Here is an 18,687-nt window from a genome sequence, read left to right as displayed (position 1 = left end):
CATTAGAATGGAGTGTGTTACTTGTGGGGTTTATAGCCACGGAACTACCAACAACTTAAAGTGAGCCATACGTGCATTGCTACCCCATTAGGACTGTGGGTATGTACTTGTGCATTCTCGTGTCACTGTTTTGTGCTTTGCTAGGTGTGTATGGCCGTTTACAGGCCACAGGTGGGTGCACTTGTGTCCTGTGTTCGGTAGTGCAAATGTTGGTGTTTGTACTACATTATGTTCGATGTTGGGGTGCTCTGCTTCTATGTGTGTGTGCTGCATTGTTTGTGGGTTGTCCCTTATGCTCTGATTTGGCTCACCGTTCTCTCTTTCAGTCAGTGTGGTTTTCACTTCTGTGTGTGTCGCAGGCCTGGCAGTGCTTATCCCTGCTTTACTCATCGCGAATGGGCTCATCGCACGTTTTTTCGCGTTGAGGTTTGTGTTTGTATCGCCTTCGCAGTGGTTGTATCGCAGACATTGGCCACGTTTTTGGTGAACTATCGTATGGTACTGCGATGTTCTGAATTTTACATTAACTTGGGTTTATTTTCCCGCGAAGGGCTGCGATGTGTAAAGGTGCGTTAACATTTTATGGTGACGTTTAGCACATGTTCTTGTGAATATACCCCTTTGTGTGATATAGGAGTGTGAGTGGAAGATAAAAAGGGAATTCTTTATAAGGTAATCACTATATGGTGCTGCATATTACAATCTACATGCCCTGTATACTGTACCAATAGGTATTGTGCTGGTATGAGTTTTTAATTAGCCCATCTAGTGACCCATGAACCTGTAGAACGGAAGGGAATGAGCACCTGTAGTCCGACAGTCATCAAGGTTGCTACCTCGCTTGGATACTACCTCATCGTGGCTCCATAGAACGACGGTGAGGTAGTATCCAGCACCACATAGTGATTACCTTATAAACAATTCACTTTTTATCTTTAGTATTTAGAGTGTAGCAGGGATCTCACTAGGTCCTGATGAGAAGCCACGGGAGGCCTTCGAAACATGTCGGCAAAGGAAGTACGTCCCATCAAAGCATAGTACGTCTGTCTCTTCCCCACTTTTAATAATACCAGCTTACAGGAACATTAAAGTTTATTTTTTCCGCTGAGCCAGGTATTTTTTAATTATTCATCACTTTTAAACACTTCTGACCCTTCCACTCACACTTCTACATCACACATAGTATTGTAATCAGTACTCCCGCGTAGTCGTAGGTCATAGCACGCCCTGTCCCGCAGTGGATAGACCCCGATGATGAAGCATGCCACCAGGGGTCTTTTTGGTGGGTGAGGGGTATTTTAACAAAGCTGTGTGCTTTCCCTGAACGTAGGAGACACACAAATTCTGGAGGGTCACTTTTTTCCATTTTTCCATGTTTATAAGGATGGATCCCTTTGTTTAACATATATTGACTAGAGAAGGACGTATCCATCTCTTATGCTATTGGAGCGCTACCTCTTCACTCCCCCCTTTGTTTTTTTGGTTATAATCTACCATGTACGTATCAGTGGGAGAGGTACTGTATCACAAAAAAATATTGCCCTTTTAAGGTGCCTACCTTAGCTGGAGACGCTTAGCCGATAGGACACCATGAAGATGTTTTTGAAAGTAGACAGACGTCAGGAAGTGGTATCACTTCCTTTATAAATTGAGGATGTGATGTATTATTTGTCACTGCATATTTGAGAGTCAAACATATACAAGCCCGGTAGTACTACCTCAACAGGCAAAATACCATCAAATCAAACACATCAAAATTCTTTGCCATGTCCACAAATCCTTATATGGGGGTCTTCATGTTTAAACTGTGTTTGGCTGGTTATATATGACCTTACTATGCTGATGAAATTGCCTGAATGACATCATCTAAATATTAATTATAGTTGAAACATAAGATTCAATTGTTGTTGTTCTTCCTTGGCTGTTCCAGGTTTGGGATTTATGGGCTAAATCAACATAATTTATAATGTGTATATGTTGACATCTAAAGAGCTTTTTCTGAATATATTTCTGATTATTATGCATGCATCTCCTACCCATGTACCTACAGACCATGAATAATAACACATTGTTAAAATATACAATACGCATTATCTCATCTAGTTACTCTGCTATGATGTATTGCACACAGATAGAAAGTAAATAAATCTCCACTGAGATGGCTAAAAAACAGAAAACGTATTTCATGATTTCATGAGTAAAAGTACAATAACAACATAATGATCGTAGTGTAAATGTGATGATAACTACTTGAAATAAAGCAAATATTTTGCACTGTATGAATATAACTGCCTTCAGACAAAGGTATATATGTTATATTGTGATATGATTTTATCACAATCAAAATTAAGCATTTTTGAAATTGTTAAATAATGTACCAAATAAATATAATATTAAACACATTTTATAAATGAAATATAAATTCAATTTTAAAAAAATCTTAATTTGAAGTTTTATATTAATATTCATTTTAGAGCTGTATTATAATCTTTGATGATAAAGTATGTTTCACATTTTGTGAGAATCAATAATTGTCAAAATTAACAAATGTTTTGATTTGTGAAGATATTTGTGAATTTATATATATTTATCTCCCAACATGAATATTGTTTTTTAATTTCGGAAAAATATGAAAATTAATATATGTAAAATGCAGATTGAATACATGTATCATTTATTTAGAACTAATAAGCACTGCAAATTTTTCTTATGTTAAATTTAATAATGGTAAGTTGCTTTATATTTTGCAGAAAAATGGGTCACATTGTGCGGAAATATGAGTTTGTCCTAGTTTGTATTTCCATTGTTTATAAGCAATTCTTTTGTTTAGGCGTACTTTTTAAGGAGGGGCGGTGTTAGTTTAGATATAGATATGTGTGGTAGAGGTATGCAGGGCGATTTTGGGGAGAGGGGCATTGAATCCATAATTTGGCTAGTGCTACAGTACTGGCAAAAACATACATAGAAAACATTTTTCTAATAATAGTTTTTGCATAAAAACGTTCTTAGTTGCAGCTGAAGGTCCAATTTGTCACACATTTGGAATGTCCCATTCACTGAATATTTTGCTAAGTGGGGCTTTTTAATATTTTTCATTCAGTGGAAACAACTTTTCAGAAGAAAATCCGAATTTTCCTTTAGAATCAGTAATGCCATATTAGTATAACCTTTTAAAACAAACTTCTCACACAGTGTTTAAGTACATGTAAGGCAAAATACTAAAGACCCTGGAAGCATGACAAATTGTACAAGGTTATGGACAATATAGACTTTGTAAGGGTATGTTCAAAACATGTAAAAGATCCTTACATATTGTTTGCTATATTTTTCAAATGTTAGTAACAGCTTTTTAAGATATGTGGAGTCCCATTGGATTGTACCTCAAGTGTATTTATTCTTATTAAACATGACATTTGAACACACGATTCTATTGATCGTACCCTCAGAAATTAAGCTCCACAAATACGCTTACAGTAATCATTTCTGAATAAAGGCAAACCTTTCTGTAAATCTCAGCTCACTTCTATCTGATTCATGAAGATTCAAGATATTTTAAAACATCTACCTAACTGTACTATATGCTCTAAGGCCTAACATAGATTTGCATCTGTAAGTTAGGCAAAGTAAATCAAATTAGTGCTATGAGCTAGTTTGTGTACATTTCAGTCAAGTTTGGGTTCCATATTAGGGTGATTTACCAACCAAACACCACTAGTTACTATAATCAAAGGATTTAGTATATAACATTTGTGCCTCAATGATTGTGGCGAAAGGTTTCAGAAAAGTTAAAATCACTCAAATCTGAAAACAATTTGCAAGCGCAGTACTAACCAGCGAACATAACAAGTGTTTAATTTTTTTTACCAGTTGGGTGCTATGGATGGAATAGTTCTGTCCTCAGCACATGAGAACCATGGCTGAGGATGGAACTGTTCCGTCCTAGCACGCACCCAGGGGGTAAGCGCTGATGGTCCCCCATGCTCTTCCCAACTACAGGCCCCCACAGGGGATGGCAGCAGATGAGCTTCCACTACCACCCCCAACCCTTCTTTGGTGATCTGATGACGTCAGTGAACACAAGTTGCGCTGACGTCATCAAGTGTAGCTAGGGATGCACTGGAAACCATTTGCATCCAACGCGTCCAGAGACAGGAAGCCTTTCAATTGAGTCCTTCTCCCGGGGGGTTTGGTGGGGGAAAGCAGACACGGGGGAAAGGAAAGAGTTTTTCCTTTCCGCCTGTGTCTGGTTATAGTGGATTTCTGCTCCATGATCGCGGGTGGGGCCGCGATCGTGGAGCAGGAATCCACAACACTAGAACACCAGGGATTTCTTATTCGTTGTTGGGGGAGTGTTGGACATGGACATTTTTAGAGAAATTGCCCCTAAACATTTTGCCTTTTCCTTCTAGCTTTTGCTGACTCTCTTTACATGACCTTAGGACTCTGGGCACCTTCCTGATGTGCTGCAGAGGGAAGGTGCACATGCCTGTCGTGCACTCACCAGGAAGGGGGTGCATACATGGTGGATTTCAGTACTGTACCTCTATGTGGCCTTTAAATAGGTACCCCACACACCCCGGGGTGAGTACAGCACTGGCTAGTAGTGGGACAAAGCAGTGAGTGTGCCACCCACTAGATACCCTTTCAACCATGTATGGGACCTGCCATGGTAGGCCTGTGGGGCTCCATTGCACCCCTGCTTTAGTAGGTAACACTCAAGCCTCAGCCAATCCTGAGTGGACCTTCTGATACAATGAGATCAACCCCCAGGGAATCCCTTAGGGGTGAAGGGGTGGTAGGCTGAATGCAGGGCAGGGAAAGGTGGATGTCCCCCATCCAGGTAGTGAGGAGCCCCCATGTGGGATTCCCCCTGCCTTAGAGTAACTCCATATGGGGTACTCCTTAGGTGTTGCCGATGCTCTTGAGTGGCCTAGGACCCGGGGCACTTCCTCTCCATAAAGACAGTGGGGTAGGGCAAGCACTTCCCTAGACATGTTAGGAAGAGGCGCCAACATGATGTTCTGAGATCTGGGCTGGTCTGCCCTTGCAGACCTGTGTGTGCACACTTGCACCTGTGGGGTATAGACTGGGTGCCCAGCCTGCCGCTGCGGGCCTGGGTGTACGCCCTGGCCTTTGTGCTGGATTGAATATATGTCCAGCCTGCAGTTGCAGACTGAAGGGTGCACACTTGCCTATATGGTATTTGGCCTAGGTGCCTGGCCTGCCATCATAGGCCAGTGTGTGCATACCTACCACTATGATGTTCCCAGATCTGCTTGCACATGTGGTGTTAGTGACTAGGTGGCCTGCCTGCATCGCAGGCCTGTGTGAGCACATTTGCCCCCGTGGGGGCTAAACTTGTGTAAAGCCTGCCAATGCAGGCTTGTGCGTGCGTAGTCACACCAATGGCACTAGGAACTCGTGTCCCATCTCCCTGCAGCCTTGTGTGTGTGCATTCACACCAATGACACTAGAGACTACATGTCTCACCTGCTCTTGCAGGCCTGTGCGTATACACTTGCACCTATGGTGCCCAGGACTATGTGGCCGGGCCTGGCTCTTCAGGCCTGTGAGAGTACATTTGCTTCTTAAATGGTTAAATCTGTACCCAGCCTGCCCCTGTAGGCTTCTGTGAGTGCACTGGCACCATTGATGCCAGGGTCCATGTGTCCAGCCTGCCATCTCAGGCCTGGTTGATCAATTGCGCATGATCACTCAGTAAGTGTAAAATACCTAAGTGCGTTTTCTCTACCTATTAGGCTTGCTCTTCCCATAAGCCAACATGAGGACGTATTTGACTTTACTTTGGGCTGCAACAGTGGATTGCAGTGGAGCAGCCTCATGGCGTTTCCTATCAAGGGATTCACAATGCCAACCCCTTTCCAATGGTAAAGGGGATTCAGGCATAGCTCGCTTATAAATTCCACTTATAGAATATGGACATTTCTCTGTTCTAAAAATCTTTGTGTGACTTGGGACCTGGCTCCAGTCAATACCAGGACACCAGGAGAGCACATCTTTGCATTCCTCGAAGGCAACTATAAACAATGGGCATGCCCTGGAACAACAGACCTCTACCATTTGATATGACATTGTTCTGCATTCTGTTCATCAACTGTTGATTTTGCATTTGGACGGGTATGTCCAGACGTGGGTCCTGTGCTCTCTATGCCACTGGAATCAAGCTATCAACTGTGGTTTTTGCACCCCTACCAGGGCTGAGTGGAATTGATTGGTAGGTGAGGTTTTGAAACATAGCCTCTCGGGCCGGATCATAGCCCCACGAACAATTGGGATCTGCATTCCAGGGCCCCATGGCAGACAGGCTGAAATTTAGGGGAGACATCTGAGGTTCAAAGGGAGAATCCCTCTACCAACCCCAAATTCAAAGGCACACATCAGTTTAACGACTGGTGCCATGCTTCAGCAAAAGGGTAAGATATGCTTTCGGGAACGTGGGACAAGAGAATCCGGACTGCATAGTGCACACTGCCAGATAATTCTGTTGTGCAAATGGCGGATAACTGTCTGACTAGTGGCTGGCCTGGGCCGACAACCTGCTGGATTGTGGCGCCCTGAAGTGTGTTCTCGAAGGACCTGTCGGTGAGCCTCCTGCTCTCCTGGAGATACCAGGGACATCAAAGATTTCCTGCAAGAGGCCTACACCATCTACTTGACATCTGGAGGGGGGTTCCTACTTCATCTGCTTCCTCCAATGGGGCAGCGAGGCATGGGCGCTGGACCAAGAACTGTCACTGGAGACCGAATTTATTAGTTTGGAGCCCCAGGGATCTTGCCTGAATCTAAGGTGTGTGGTTCCTGTACTGCAGGAACCCTGACATTCATAAGTATCTTGTTGGTGGTGAGTGGCATCACCTATTGCGGGACCCTGCATGGCCAGTTTGTTCGTTTGTGCTGCATCTCTCTCATGCATCATGGCGACTGCATGCTCTTTGTATGGGGCGACCAATTCATCGGGTACACCCCTCTGAAGTAGTAGGGCGTCTTTCTACCTCATGTGGCTCTGCTGAACTTGCCTATTATATCAAAGGTGGATGAAGGGCTCAATATTTATGGAGATTCTGCACCTATGTTCCCGATGTAAACTATTTGACCACCAAAGTAAGGGTAGTTCCTCATAGTCTGAGTGGTCACAAAGTGGTGAGAAGACGTGACTAGTACTGCTATCATGGGGAGAAAACAAGGTCAGATCTAAATGCTCTCACACGCCTGTTAGGGTGTCATGCTTCATCATTGGGCACTCCTCGTCTGGCCAGCACAGCAATGCCTGCAGGATCTTTTGATCCAAATTCACCATTTAGGTGAATACTTGAGAGGGGGCTGCACAAAAGTGTGTCAAGTAAAAAGTGAGGAGTGTCTAAAATAGACTCTGGTGTCCTAAAAACATTTTTTAAGGGGTAAGGGTACCAGGACTAAATAAAAAACAGTGGCACTATCATCCAGTCACAATGTACCTAGGTAGCTGTCAGCAAAGTGATGGCAACATGTTTCAGGCCTTGATTGCCCAAAGGGTCAGTTGGCAATCCATCAGGACCATATATAGTGATTTATCGCCTCCTGAGGGGCATGAGACCTCCTCTCTAATAAAGGATGGCCGCTCAGTATGTATGATACTGCATCTGAATGCTTGCAGTGTAACAATTCCCACCCCAAGGTGAGCAGAACAATACCCCTTAGGCAAGTTGGAGGGACCCGGAAAAATGTACGGTCTAGGTGGGTATCAGTGGGGGTGCAGAGTGAGTGACTGTGTGTGTGTGGGAGTGTCACAGTATGCACTGGCCGGTGTATCACAACATTGGTAAGCGGTGAGGATTTCTATGTTGATTTCATGCCAAAAGCACTTTCCATTTGACACTGGTTTTACCCCCCGTGGCCCCGGTCCGAGGTGCCGCTAAAAAGTGGTCTAATTTCCTGAATGTGCATGTTTCTGATTTCGTTGTGACCCAGGGTATCCCCATAACTGTGTGGGATTGAATTAAAAGGGTTGTTTGGGGAGGCCTGTGGTAGATATTGTGTTGCACTGCATAAGGGTGCTGTGTGCTGGGTAGGGGGGTTAGATTAGGAATTGTCTTGAATGCATATTATTCATTTTATCACAACACAAGTGGGTTTGGTACTACTACAAATATTTCTAAATGTGACATTCTCAAAAGTACAATATGTTCATATTGCATTGTTTATTTACATGTGCTGAATACAAATGATGATTTTTACATAAGTCTTGTGTGAAGTCTCTTTTGTACTGCACCAGGTATTTATTGTAAATGAGTGCTGTGCCAATGCTTTACAAATTTCCTCTGTAATAAGCATGATTGCTCAGTGCTATGCTACCAATGGGTGAGCTCAGGTTATACAGTGAGTGTAATCACCTGCCCTTAACAGGAGTGGTAAATTCTGCTTGGCTATATCATCGTCTTAGCCAACCAAAACACCACCACGCCCAACTTTGAGTGACCCCTTAGGCAAGGCTCGCTCCCCTGAGGGCATGTTTGGTCCATGTTTTGACCCCCACAGGAGCTGATTCGGCCATTTTTTAGGTCGATCAGCTCCCCGGGGAGCCAAAACCCACCAGAAGCCAGGGAATAATCATATTTTCTCCAACAGGGAAGGGCCAAAAACATGTAGAGATTGAGGGGGCATGTTTTTAGGTTGACTCTGCTTTGGGCAATTAGTGAGAGACCAAGGGGAATGATGGGTGGTAGGAAATTTATGCCAGCATGGTGACCCACACAGAAATGTGAGGAAAATGTGGTCTTTTAAGCTACATTTGAGGTTTGGGGGGTTCAGGGTGGGAAAATGTTGGGTGATCCATGCAAGCCACAATTCCCTGGGCTACCCTGGGTGTCTAGTTTTCAGAAATATCTGGGTTTGGTTGGTTTCCTAGATGGCACACAGACCAGTCCAAAAACGCAGTTGGCCCCCTTGCAAAACCAGGTCATTTTGTGATAGAAAATTTTGAAGTCCCCACAATACTTTTTGGGTCCTTCCCTGTCGCTGACATTTGGCCCACCCTCACAAGTGAGGAAGCATTTTTATTGGGAGACATAGGAGAATGCCGGGTGGTAGGAAATGTGTGCCAGGCCACTACTTTTACAACATTCCCACTGGGGTAACAAACGAGAGGACTACATCACCCATAAGACCATGAGGATGGCCACGCCCACGGGGGCAGGTGTTGGAAATAATTGGTGTGCTCTCAACAGCGCTTCCAGTCGTTCTGCAAGATACGCCACTTAAGAAAGGTTTACCCCTGAAACTCGTCTGCCGTACATTCACTGAATTCTGCTAATCCTTGATGGTTCCTGCTGGCAGGCTGTGCATCAATAAATGTGAGCTGAAACTTACCTTTGTGTGGCTTCACTTCGAATGGGTTTCCTGTTGTTGTGGATATATATATATTTATATATACATATATACATGTAAGTATGTATATATATATATACATATATATATATATATATTACCTACTGGCGGTCGCCAGTAGGTATATATAGTTAGGATTTTTTCTCTATGGGATTTTTGAAAATTCTATGTCTAATAACTTTGGCGTTTGTGGACGGAATTGGCTGAAATTTTCAGGAAAATGGAACATTTTGTTTCTGAGCAGCCCCTGAAAATTTGGGGGGGGGGTTCGTCAAGGGGGGGCCGAGAAAAAAGGGGGGTCCCAAAACGCGTTTTTCCCATGTTAATTTCCATAGGGCGGTTGGCCTCACTTTTAGCCCGAACGGCTGAATGGATTTGCATGAAACTTGGCAAAATTGTAGGGACTGTTAGCCCGATGTGCCTTTGCTAGGTCTCAATATATGTGCTCCAGTGGATTTTGATAAATGAACGTTCAAAAAAATATATATATCTGTAACAGCGCTCCGGGTAGCGCTCCGGTTCGCGTACTTGACGCGTAACGGAACTTCGCGAAGCGAAGCTGATTGGCTCTCTGGTGTCTGTCAACATTCTAAACAGTCCGGAGCGGCCGCCATCTTGTCTCTCCGTAGGATCGAGAGACAAGAGGAGGCCAAAACAAAGGGGGAAATGACCATAAGGGGGCATAGTAGATCCTCCCTCACCCTCTAGGTTTGATGTGGAGGCTTTAAAAGGGCCCCGCGGGGCAAAAAAAAATAAAAAAATCGTTTTCTTTGCATGGGGAGCGCCCGGTACACTTTTGTGCAATGGGCGGTGGTAATCTAAATGATGGGGGGGGGGCAGCGTTCAAAGCACATCAGCGTGCATAAACACGAAATGTTTTTATCTACCACGTACTTGACTTACCTCTAGCTTTATTAATGCAATAATCAATAATGAAAAATCGACATCAATAGGGTTGTCCGTATTCCCAGTCAGTACCCTTCCCCGCCCGCCATGTGCACAAAGACCGCATACATCCCCCATAACATCAAGGCTAAGTAACTAGAACGTCATAAGGAGTTGCAAGGCGCTCCCATACTGGCGCCATTTTGGTCGAGGCCAGGCAGGTCCAGAGTATAGTTGAATGTCTCTAATAAGTAGCGGCAGGACCAGAATCCCTTTCGGCAGTTCTGGCTTCGTCATTACGAGCACTAGAAAACAAGGCATTCTGGGCAATACCACCCTTGACGCAGCCCTTTATTCTACAAGATGGTGTCTTTCAAAAGCCAGGGGTATAGGAGTATGTAACAAGCGAGCCATTTAATTGAAAAAACTAAACGTGACAAACGGTTGCAGGATCAGTGAAGGTTGATTTTATAATTGAAAGTATAACAGGATCAGTTACAATAAAATCGTTCATACGCACACCATGGGCGAGTATCATGGGTAACATTATTTCTAAGCTTTATTAATACAATAATCAATAATGAAAAATCGACATCAATAGGGTTGTCCGTATTCCTAGTCAGTACCCTTCCCCGCCCGCCATGTGCACAAAGACCGCATACATCCCCCATAACGTCAAGGCTAAGTAACTAGAACGTCATAAGGAGTTGCAAGTCGCTCCCATACTGGCGCCATTTTGGTCGAGGCCAGGCAGGTCCAGAGTATAGTTCAATGTCTCCAATAAGTAGCGGCAGGAGCAGAATCCCTTTCGGCAGTTCTGGCTTCGTCATTACGAGCACTAGAAAACAAGACATTCTGGGCAATACCACCCTTGACGCAGCCCTTTATTCTACAAGATGGTGTCTTTCAAAAGCCAGGGGTATAGGAGTATGTAACAAGCGAGCCATTTAATTGAAAAAACTAAACGTGACAAACGGTTGCAGAATCAGTGAAGGTTGATTTTTTAATTGAAAGTATAACAGGATCAGTTACAATAAAATCGTCCATACGCACACCATGGGCGAGTATCATGGGTAACATTACTTCGAAGCTTTATTAATACAATAATCAATAATGAAAAATCGACATCAATAGGGTTGTCCGTATTCCCAGTCAGTACCCTTCCCCGCCCGCCATGTGCACAAAGACCGCATACATCCCCCATAACGTCAAGGCTAAGTAACTAGAACGTCATAAGGAGTTGCAAGTCGCTCCCATACTGGCGCCATTTTGGTCGAGGCCAGGCAGGTCCAGAGTATAGTTGAATGTCTCTAATAAGTAGCGGCAGGACCAGAATCCCTTTCGGCAGTTCTGGCTTCGTCATTACGAGCACTAGAAAACAAGGCATTCTGGGCAATACCACCCTTGACGCAGCCCTTTATTCTACAAGATGGTGTCTTTCAAAAGCCAGGGGTATAGGAGTATGTAACAAGCGAGCCATTTAATTGAAAAAACTAAACGTGACAAACGGTTGCAGGATCAGTGAAGGTTGATTTTATAATTGAAAGTATAACAGGATCAGTTACAATAAAATCGTTCATACGCACACCATGGGCGAGTATCATGGGTAACATTATTTCTAAGCTTTATTAATACAATAATCAATAATGAAAAATCGACATCAATAGGGTTGTCCGTATTCCTAGTCAGTACCCTTCCCCGCCCGCCATGTGCACAAAGACCGCATACATCCCCCATAACGTCAAGGCTAAGTAACTAGAACGTCATAAGGAGTTGCAAGTCGCTCCCATACTGGCGCCATTTTGGTCGAGGCCAGGCAGGTCCAGAGTATAGTTCAATGTCTCCAATAAGTAGCGGCAGGAGCAGAATCCCTTTCGGCAGTTCTGGCTTCGTCATTACGAGCACTAGAAAACAAGACATTCTGGGCAATACCACCCTTGACGCAGCCCTTTATTCTACAAGATGGTGTCTTTCAAAAGCCAGGGGTATAGGAGTATGTAACAAGCGAGCCATTTAATTGAAAAAACTAAACGTGACAAACGGTTGCAGAATCAGTGAAGGTTGATTTTTTAATTGAAAGTATAACAGGATCAGTTACAATAAAATCGTCCATACGCACACCATGGGCGAGTATCATGGGTAACATTACTTCGAAGCTTTATTAATACAATAATCAATAATGAAAAATCGACATCAATAGGGTTGTCCGTATTCCCAGTCAGTACCCTTCCCCGCCCGCCATGTGCACAAAGACCGCATACATCTCCCATAACGTCAAGGCTAAGTAACTAGAACGTCATAAGGAGTTGCAAGTCGCTCCCATACTGGCGCCATTTTGGTCGAGGCCAGGCAGGTCCAGAGTATAGTTCAATGTCTCCAATAAGTAGCGGCAGGACCAGAATCCCTTTAGGCAGTTCTGGCTTCGTCATTACGAGCACTAGAAAACAAGACATTCTGGGCAATACCACCCTGGACGCAGCCCTTTATGCTACAAGATGGTGTCTTCCATTCAGAAAATATTGTTGGCAGCATTTTTAAAGGAAAGATAAACGGCCGTTCTCCTAGTGAGTCTCACATTGTTACATTTATGAAGAATGTTGAAGAGTAGTATGTTGAAAATCTGAAGCCATCGTTCTACAAACTCTCAACCAGCCTTGGATGGAAAAATCCGGAAGAATGTACAAACTGAAAACCAGTTTTTGTCTGCATAGCATCAGCAGCAACACTTGAGTCAGCTTTGTGTGAAGCCGCCATCTTGATCCAATCAATACCGTCCCCCTGCACACATTCAGGGACCAGGCCGCATTGCGAGGGCACCACAGGACGTGTCTTCAGCTCAAACGGATTGTGGGACAAGGTCCAGAATGGAAGAGTCACCAAAAGGCTAAAAGTCCCGCCGGACCCCGGGAGCCGCCCGCCTATGTCGGGGGCGATCTCAGGCCACACCAGGGCAACAACACTTGGGGAGGGGGCAGGAGCCAAGCGCCCCCTCCCAGTCCGCGCCACCACACCGCCCCTCGGGGGCCTCCGTCAAGCGGTTCAGGGAGGCACCGCAGGCAGCGGTTCTTCAGATCAGTGGCTCTCACCGGCAAGGCTCCCCTCCGTCAGCATCGATCGTTGGCGCTGTGGTTGCGGCCGGAGGCCCCGCCTAGTCAACGCCCCGGCCTCTCCATGTCATAGGCCGCAAGAGTGGGCGCAACTCAGCTGGATGGCGGGTGAGACGCTGTAGCCGCAAGAGTAGGCGAAACTCAACCGGCCGAGTGAGGCACTGTGCCGCAAGAGCGGGCGGAACTCAGCTGGCCGAGCGAGGCACTGTGCCGCAAGAGTGGGCGGAACTCAGCTGGCCGAGTGAGGCACTGTGCCACAAGAGCGGGCGGAACTTAGCTGGCCGAGCGAGGCACTGTGCCGCAAGAGTGGGCGTAACTCAGCTGGCCGAGCGAGGCACTGTGCCGCAAGAGCGGGCGTAACTCAGGTGGCCGAGCGAGGCACTGTAGGTCTTCCTCTCACAAAGATGAAAGTCAGAGTGAGGAAACAAGGAGGGGTTTTCACCATTTGGGACAAAAAAATAGTTCTAAACCAATGAAAAGTGTCATTTTTAGGTCACATGACCTAGCCTTACATCATTAGGAAACCAAAAGTGAAATGAAGCAATGAAAATTTTTATTAACAAGTCACATGACCTGTTATGCTTACGTTACGCGCTCCGCGCCGCGCCCCGGATCGCTTCCGAGAAGCTGCGCTTCGCGCCTCGCTTCGCGCATCGGGTGCGCTAACGCGGCGCATCATATGACGCATTACGCGACAACGCGATACTACAGTGTTTCTGGATGTTTCAGACTGAAGCTGGCATCAGCATGAGAGCACCCCGTGGCTACGTCGTGACCGTTCCGCGAGCAATCATGGCAGTCGCTCCCCACCGGAAGTCTGCGGGAGTCGGGGACCCCGGTGACTCTTGTAGAATCTTCAAGGCTGAGGGGACGCTTTTGGGAATGGGGCCCATGCCCTAGCAGTCAAGCGTCCGAGTTCCAGGGTTGCCCAGAGCCATCCTTGCAGGCCAGGCCCAAGTCTGTGGAACCGACCGCCATTTCGTGAGCTCCGTGGCAGCCGCCTGTCGCTGTACCGCAAGAGTGGGTGCAATTCAGCCGGATGGCGGGTGAGACGCTGTAATAGCAAGAGCAGGCGCAACTCAGCTGGCCGAGAGAGGCACTGTGCCGCAAGAGTGGGCGTAACTCAGCTGCCGAGTGAAGCGCTGGGGTGCAGCTGAGAAACCTCCACCTGGGGAGGTGGGGGAGGCTCGTTCGCGCCGCCTCTCCCTTCCAGTGCACCCCACGCCGTCTTCTGGCGCAGGTATATGTGATGGTCGGACCAGGGCACCGCAGGACGTGTCTTCAGGTCAAACGGATTGTGGGACAAGGTCCAGAATGGAAGAGTCACCAAAAGGCTAAAAGTTCCGCCGGACCCCGGGAGCCGGCCGCCTATGTCGAGTGAAGCGCTGGGGTGCAGCTGTGAAACCTCCACCTGGGGAGGTGGGGGAGGCTCGTTCACGCCGCCTCTCCCTTCCAGTGCACCCCACGCCGTCTCCTGGCGCAGGTATATGTGATGGTCGGACCAGGGCTCCGCAGGACGTGTCTTCAGGTCAAACGGATTGTGGGACAAGGTCCAGAATGGAAGAGTCACCAAAAGGCAAAAAGTTCCGCCGGACCCCGGGAGCCGGCCGCCTATGTCGGGGGAGATCTCAAGCCACACCAGGGCAACAAGACTTGGGGAGGGGGCAGGAGCCAAGCGCCCCCTCCGAGTCCGCGCCACCACACCGCCCCTCGGGGGCCTCCGTCAAGCGGCTCAGGGAGGCACCGCAGGCAGCGGTTCTTCAGATCAGTGGTCTCACCGGCAAGGCTCCCCTCCGTCAGCAGCGATCGTTGGCGCTGTGGTTGCGGCCGGAGGCCCCGCCTAGTCAACGCCCCGGCCTCTCCATCTCGTAGGCAGCAGAGTAGTCGGGGAGAAATCCCGGGAACGGCGGCATGCATTTGGATCGATGTTGCAGCAGGCTGCCATGTAAATAGTTATTTAATAAAACGTTTTACCCTGTTACTTTGCTGGTGTGTTGTATATATTTATAATATTTGCATAGGGTTTGTCGTTATTTTGGGCGGGGTGGGCGGCGGAGCCGAGCTGTCTTGCAGCCATCATGGCGTCGAGCTCGGTTCCTCTCACTAGTTTCATATTTCTCATGAGGGGTTGTTCCTAATGTTTCTATTTTAGCAAGGTCAAAAAGAGATCCCATTAGTGGCCTACTGATTTTGCTTGATTCCTTTTGTTTTTTCTAACGATTTTTCACTATCTGCAAAGACTAAACAGAGTATTGCGACTCTGTGCTTGTTTGTAAATAGAGAATGAACCAAAGAGAAGCAATTCCAAAACAGTAAATGCTTGGATAACAATCAATCAAATGGAGAGGGAAGCAGGCACGACGGATTACAACGGGGGCAAAGGCCTGCGTTACCTACCCTTCACTATCTGCAAAGAGAGAATACTCCTAAAAGAAAAGAGGGGGGGGGGCAGCGTTCAAAGCACATCAGCGTGCATAAACACGAAAATGTTTTTACCTACCACGTACTTGACATTTTAAAGCTTTTGATATTTGCTAATAAAAAACCATTGAAATTCACTGAAAACACCATAGGTTATAGACCATATATAGTTAGGAATTAGCATTTACAAAACCTTGAAAATTCGTTGTAAAACCATGGGTTATAGACCATATATAGTTAGGAATTAGCATTTACAAAACCTTATTTTACTCACACAAAACCATTGAAATTCCATATATAGTTAGTTGCACTAACTATATATCGCGCACCCGCAATCCACTGCTGATGATGTCACATATTACATCATTCATGACATGGTCAGTGACATCACTGATGACATCACTGATGACATCTCAAATGACATCACTGATGACATCACTGATGCGCCACAAGTACCAAAAGAATTGCCTTTCTTGACACCGAGATTTATATCTCAGATGGTAAACTAGAGTCGACTCTTTTCCGCAAGAAGACAGCCACCAATAGTGTGCTGCATGGCACCAGTTTTCACCCGAAAGCATTGATGAAAAGCATCCCTTATGGAGAATACATTAGACTCAAAAGAAATTGCTCCAAATCGGATGATGCAGAAACAAAAATAAATGAAAGCAAGATGAGATTCAAATCGAGAGGATATGAAGACCGAGTCCTAAAGAATTGTAAAAAGAAGGTTGACCAAAAAACAAGATCAGAACTACTGGTGGAAAAACCAAAAAAATCAGTGGACAAAGACCCGCCAAGATTTATAACCACATACAACAAAGAAAGTGGAATGATTGCCAACAAAATGAAGAAATACTGGCATCTTATATCTGGGGATCCGGATATAGGACAGATAGTAGGAAGGCAACCGCAAATAACCTACAAGAAAAATAAGTCTCTTCAAGACTGTTTGGTGAACAGCCATTTTCAAGTAAAGACACAAATAGATTGGTTGACAAATCAACGAAAGGGGTTCAAACCTTGCTCCAACTGCAAGGCTTGCAAAATCGGCATGAACAAAAAATGCATTGAGGAACCCAATGGCAAAATGATGCACATTGACCAACAGATCACATGTACTTCTAAAAATGTTGTATATGTCATTGAGTGCAAATGCGGCAGTAAATATATAGGCAGCACGACCTGTATGTTGAAAAAAGAATTTTGGAGCACATTAGAGCGGTTAAGAACAAAAACATGCTCTATGCAACATCAAAACATGTCAATGCATGCCAAAACGGTGATTGGAAATCTATGAGGTTCTACGGACTCAAAATGCTTACGAAAACAGAGAGAGGCGGTGACACAGTTCGTAAACTGAGACAAATGGAGTCACGCCTAATCATCCGTTTACGCACAAAAATGCCGAGAGGAATGAACTTTGGGGAGGACCTGCACGTACATTTAGAGTGACTGTTACTAATACCAGCTTAGACTCTTTCAAATACAAAAGGGTACTACACCCGATGAACTTTGAAAACTAATTGGGAACTATTCCCCTAATGAACTTTGAGACTTAAACTTAGCCCATATGAATTGAATATGTAGCGCATGTTTACCAAAAACGAAAAAATCAGATATACACCAGTCTTTCTTTTGAAAATAATTTTGTGTAACTGTGTAAAAAAACTACGTATCCCATAATGCCACCTAAAGGCTAAAATGGGCAAGTATAAATAGAAAAAGAGTGGAAGGACTAACTGACCGTGAGCAAAGCCTGTTGAGGCTGAAACGCGTTGGTGGGGTGAAGCTCTAATAAACAAGCTTTGAAAATATCCTGGGTGTGCCGCTCCTTTTGCGCTAAAAAATGATTTAAGGGTCTGGATCCGACCCCTGAGCGCTGCACACGCTGTTGAGCGCTCTCATGATCTGCTGGATCACTTTGTGTTTGGAATATATATATATATATATATATATATATATTACCTACTGGCGGTCGCCAGTAGGTATATATAGTTAGGATTTTTTCTCTATGGGATTTTTGAAAATTCTATGTCTAATAACTTTGGCGTTTGTGGACGGAATTGGCTGAAATTTTCAGGAAAATGGAACATTTTGTTTCTGAGCAGCCACTGAAATTTTGGGGGGGGTCGTCAAGGGGGGCCGAGAAAAAAGGGGGGTCCCAAAACGCGTTTTTCCCATGTTAATTTCCATAGGGCGGTTGGCCTCACTTTTAGCTCGAACGGCTGAATGGATTTGCACGAAACTTGGCAAAATTGTAGGGACTGGTAGCCCGATGTGCCTTTGCTAGGTCTCAATATATGTGCTCCAGTGGATTTTGAGAAATTAACGTTCAAAAAAATATATATATCTGTAAGCGCGCTCCGGGCAGCGCCCCGGTTCGCGTACCTGACTTCGCGAAGCGAAGCTGATTGGCTCTCCGGTGTCTGTCAACATTCTAAACAGTCCGGAGCGGCCGCCATCTTGTCTCTCGGTATGATCGAGAGACAAGAGGAGGCCAAAACAAAGGGGGAAATGACCATAAGGGGGCATAGTAGATCCTCCCTGACCCCCTAGGTTTGATGTGGAGGCTTTAAAAGGGCCCCGCGGGGCAAAAAAAAATAAAAAATTGTTTTTTTTGCATGGGGAGCGCCCGGTACGCAGACTATGATATTTTGAAATATTGTATGTTTATTGATTGTTCTTTTTTATTTTTTTTATTTAAGTAGCAGTATTAATGATTGTTAAATATAAATGTATTTTTGGAATTGTGCACAGTATACTATAAGTATGAATTTACATTATAATCAATTTGGTACTAGTTTATGAATTACATATAAAAATGATTAAAGACTCAAACAATTTTTTAATATTAAATATAATTGTATTTTTCGGATTGTTTTTCAAA

This window comes from Lissotriton helveticus, chromosome 4_1 (genome assembly GCF_964261635.1).
Source record: "Lissotriton helveticus chromosome 4_1, aLisHel1.1, whole genome shotgun sequence".
NCBI lineage: Eukaryota > Metazoa > Chordata > Amphibia > Caudata > Salamandridae > Lissotriton > Lissotriton helveticus.
This window is presented reverse-complemented; position numbering follows the sequence as displayed.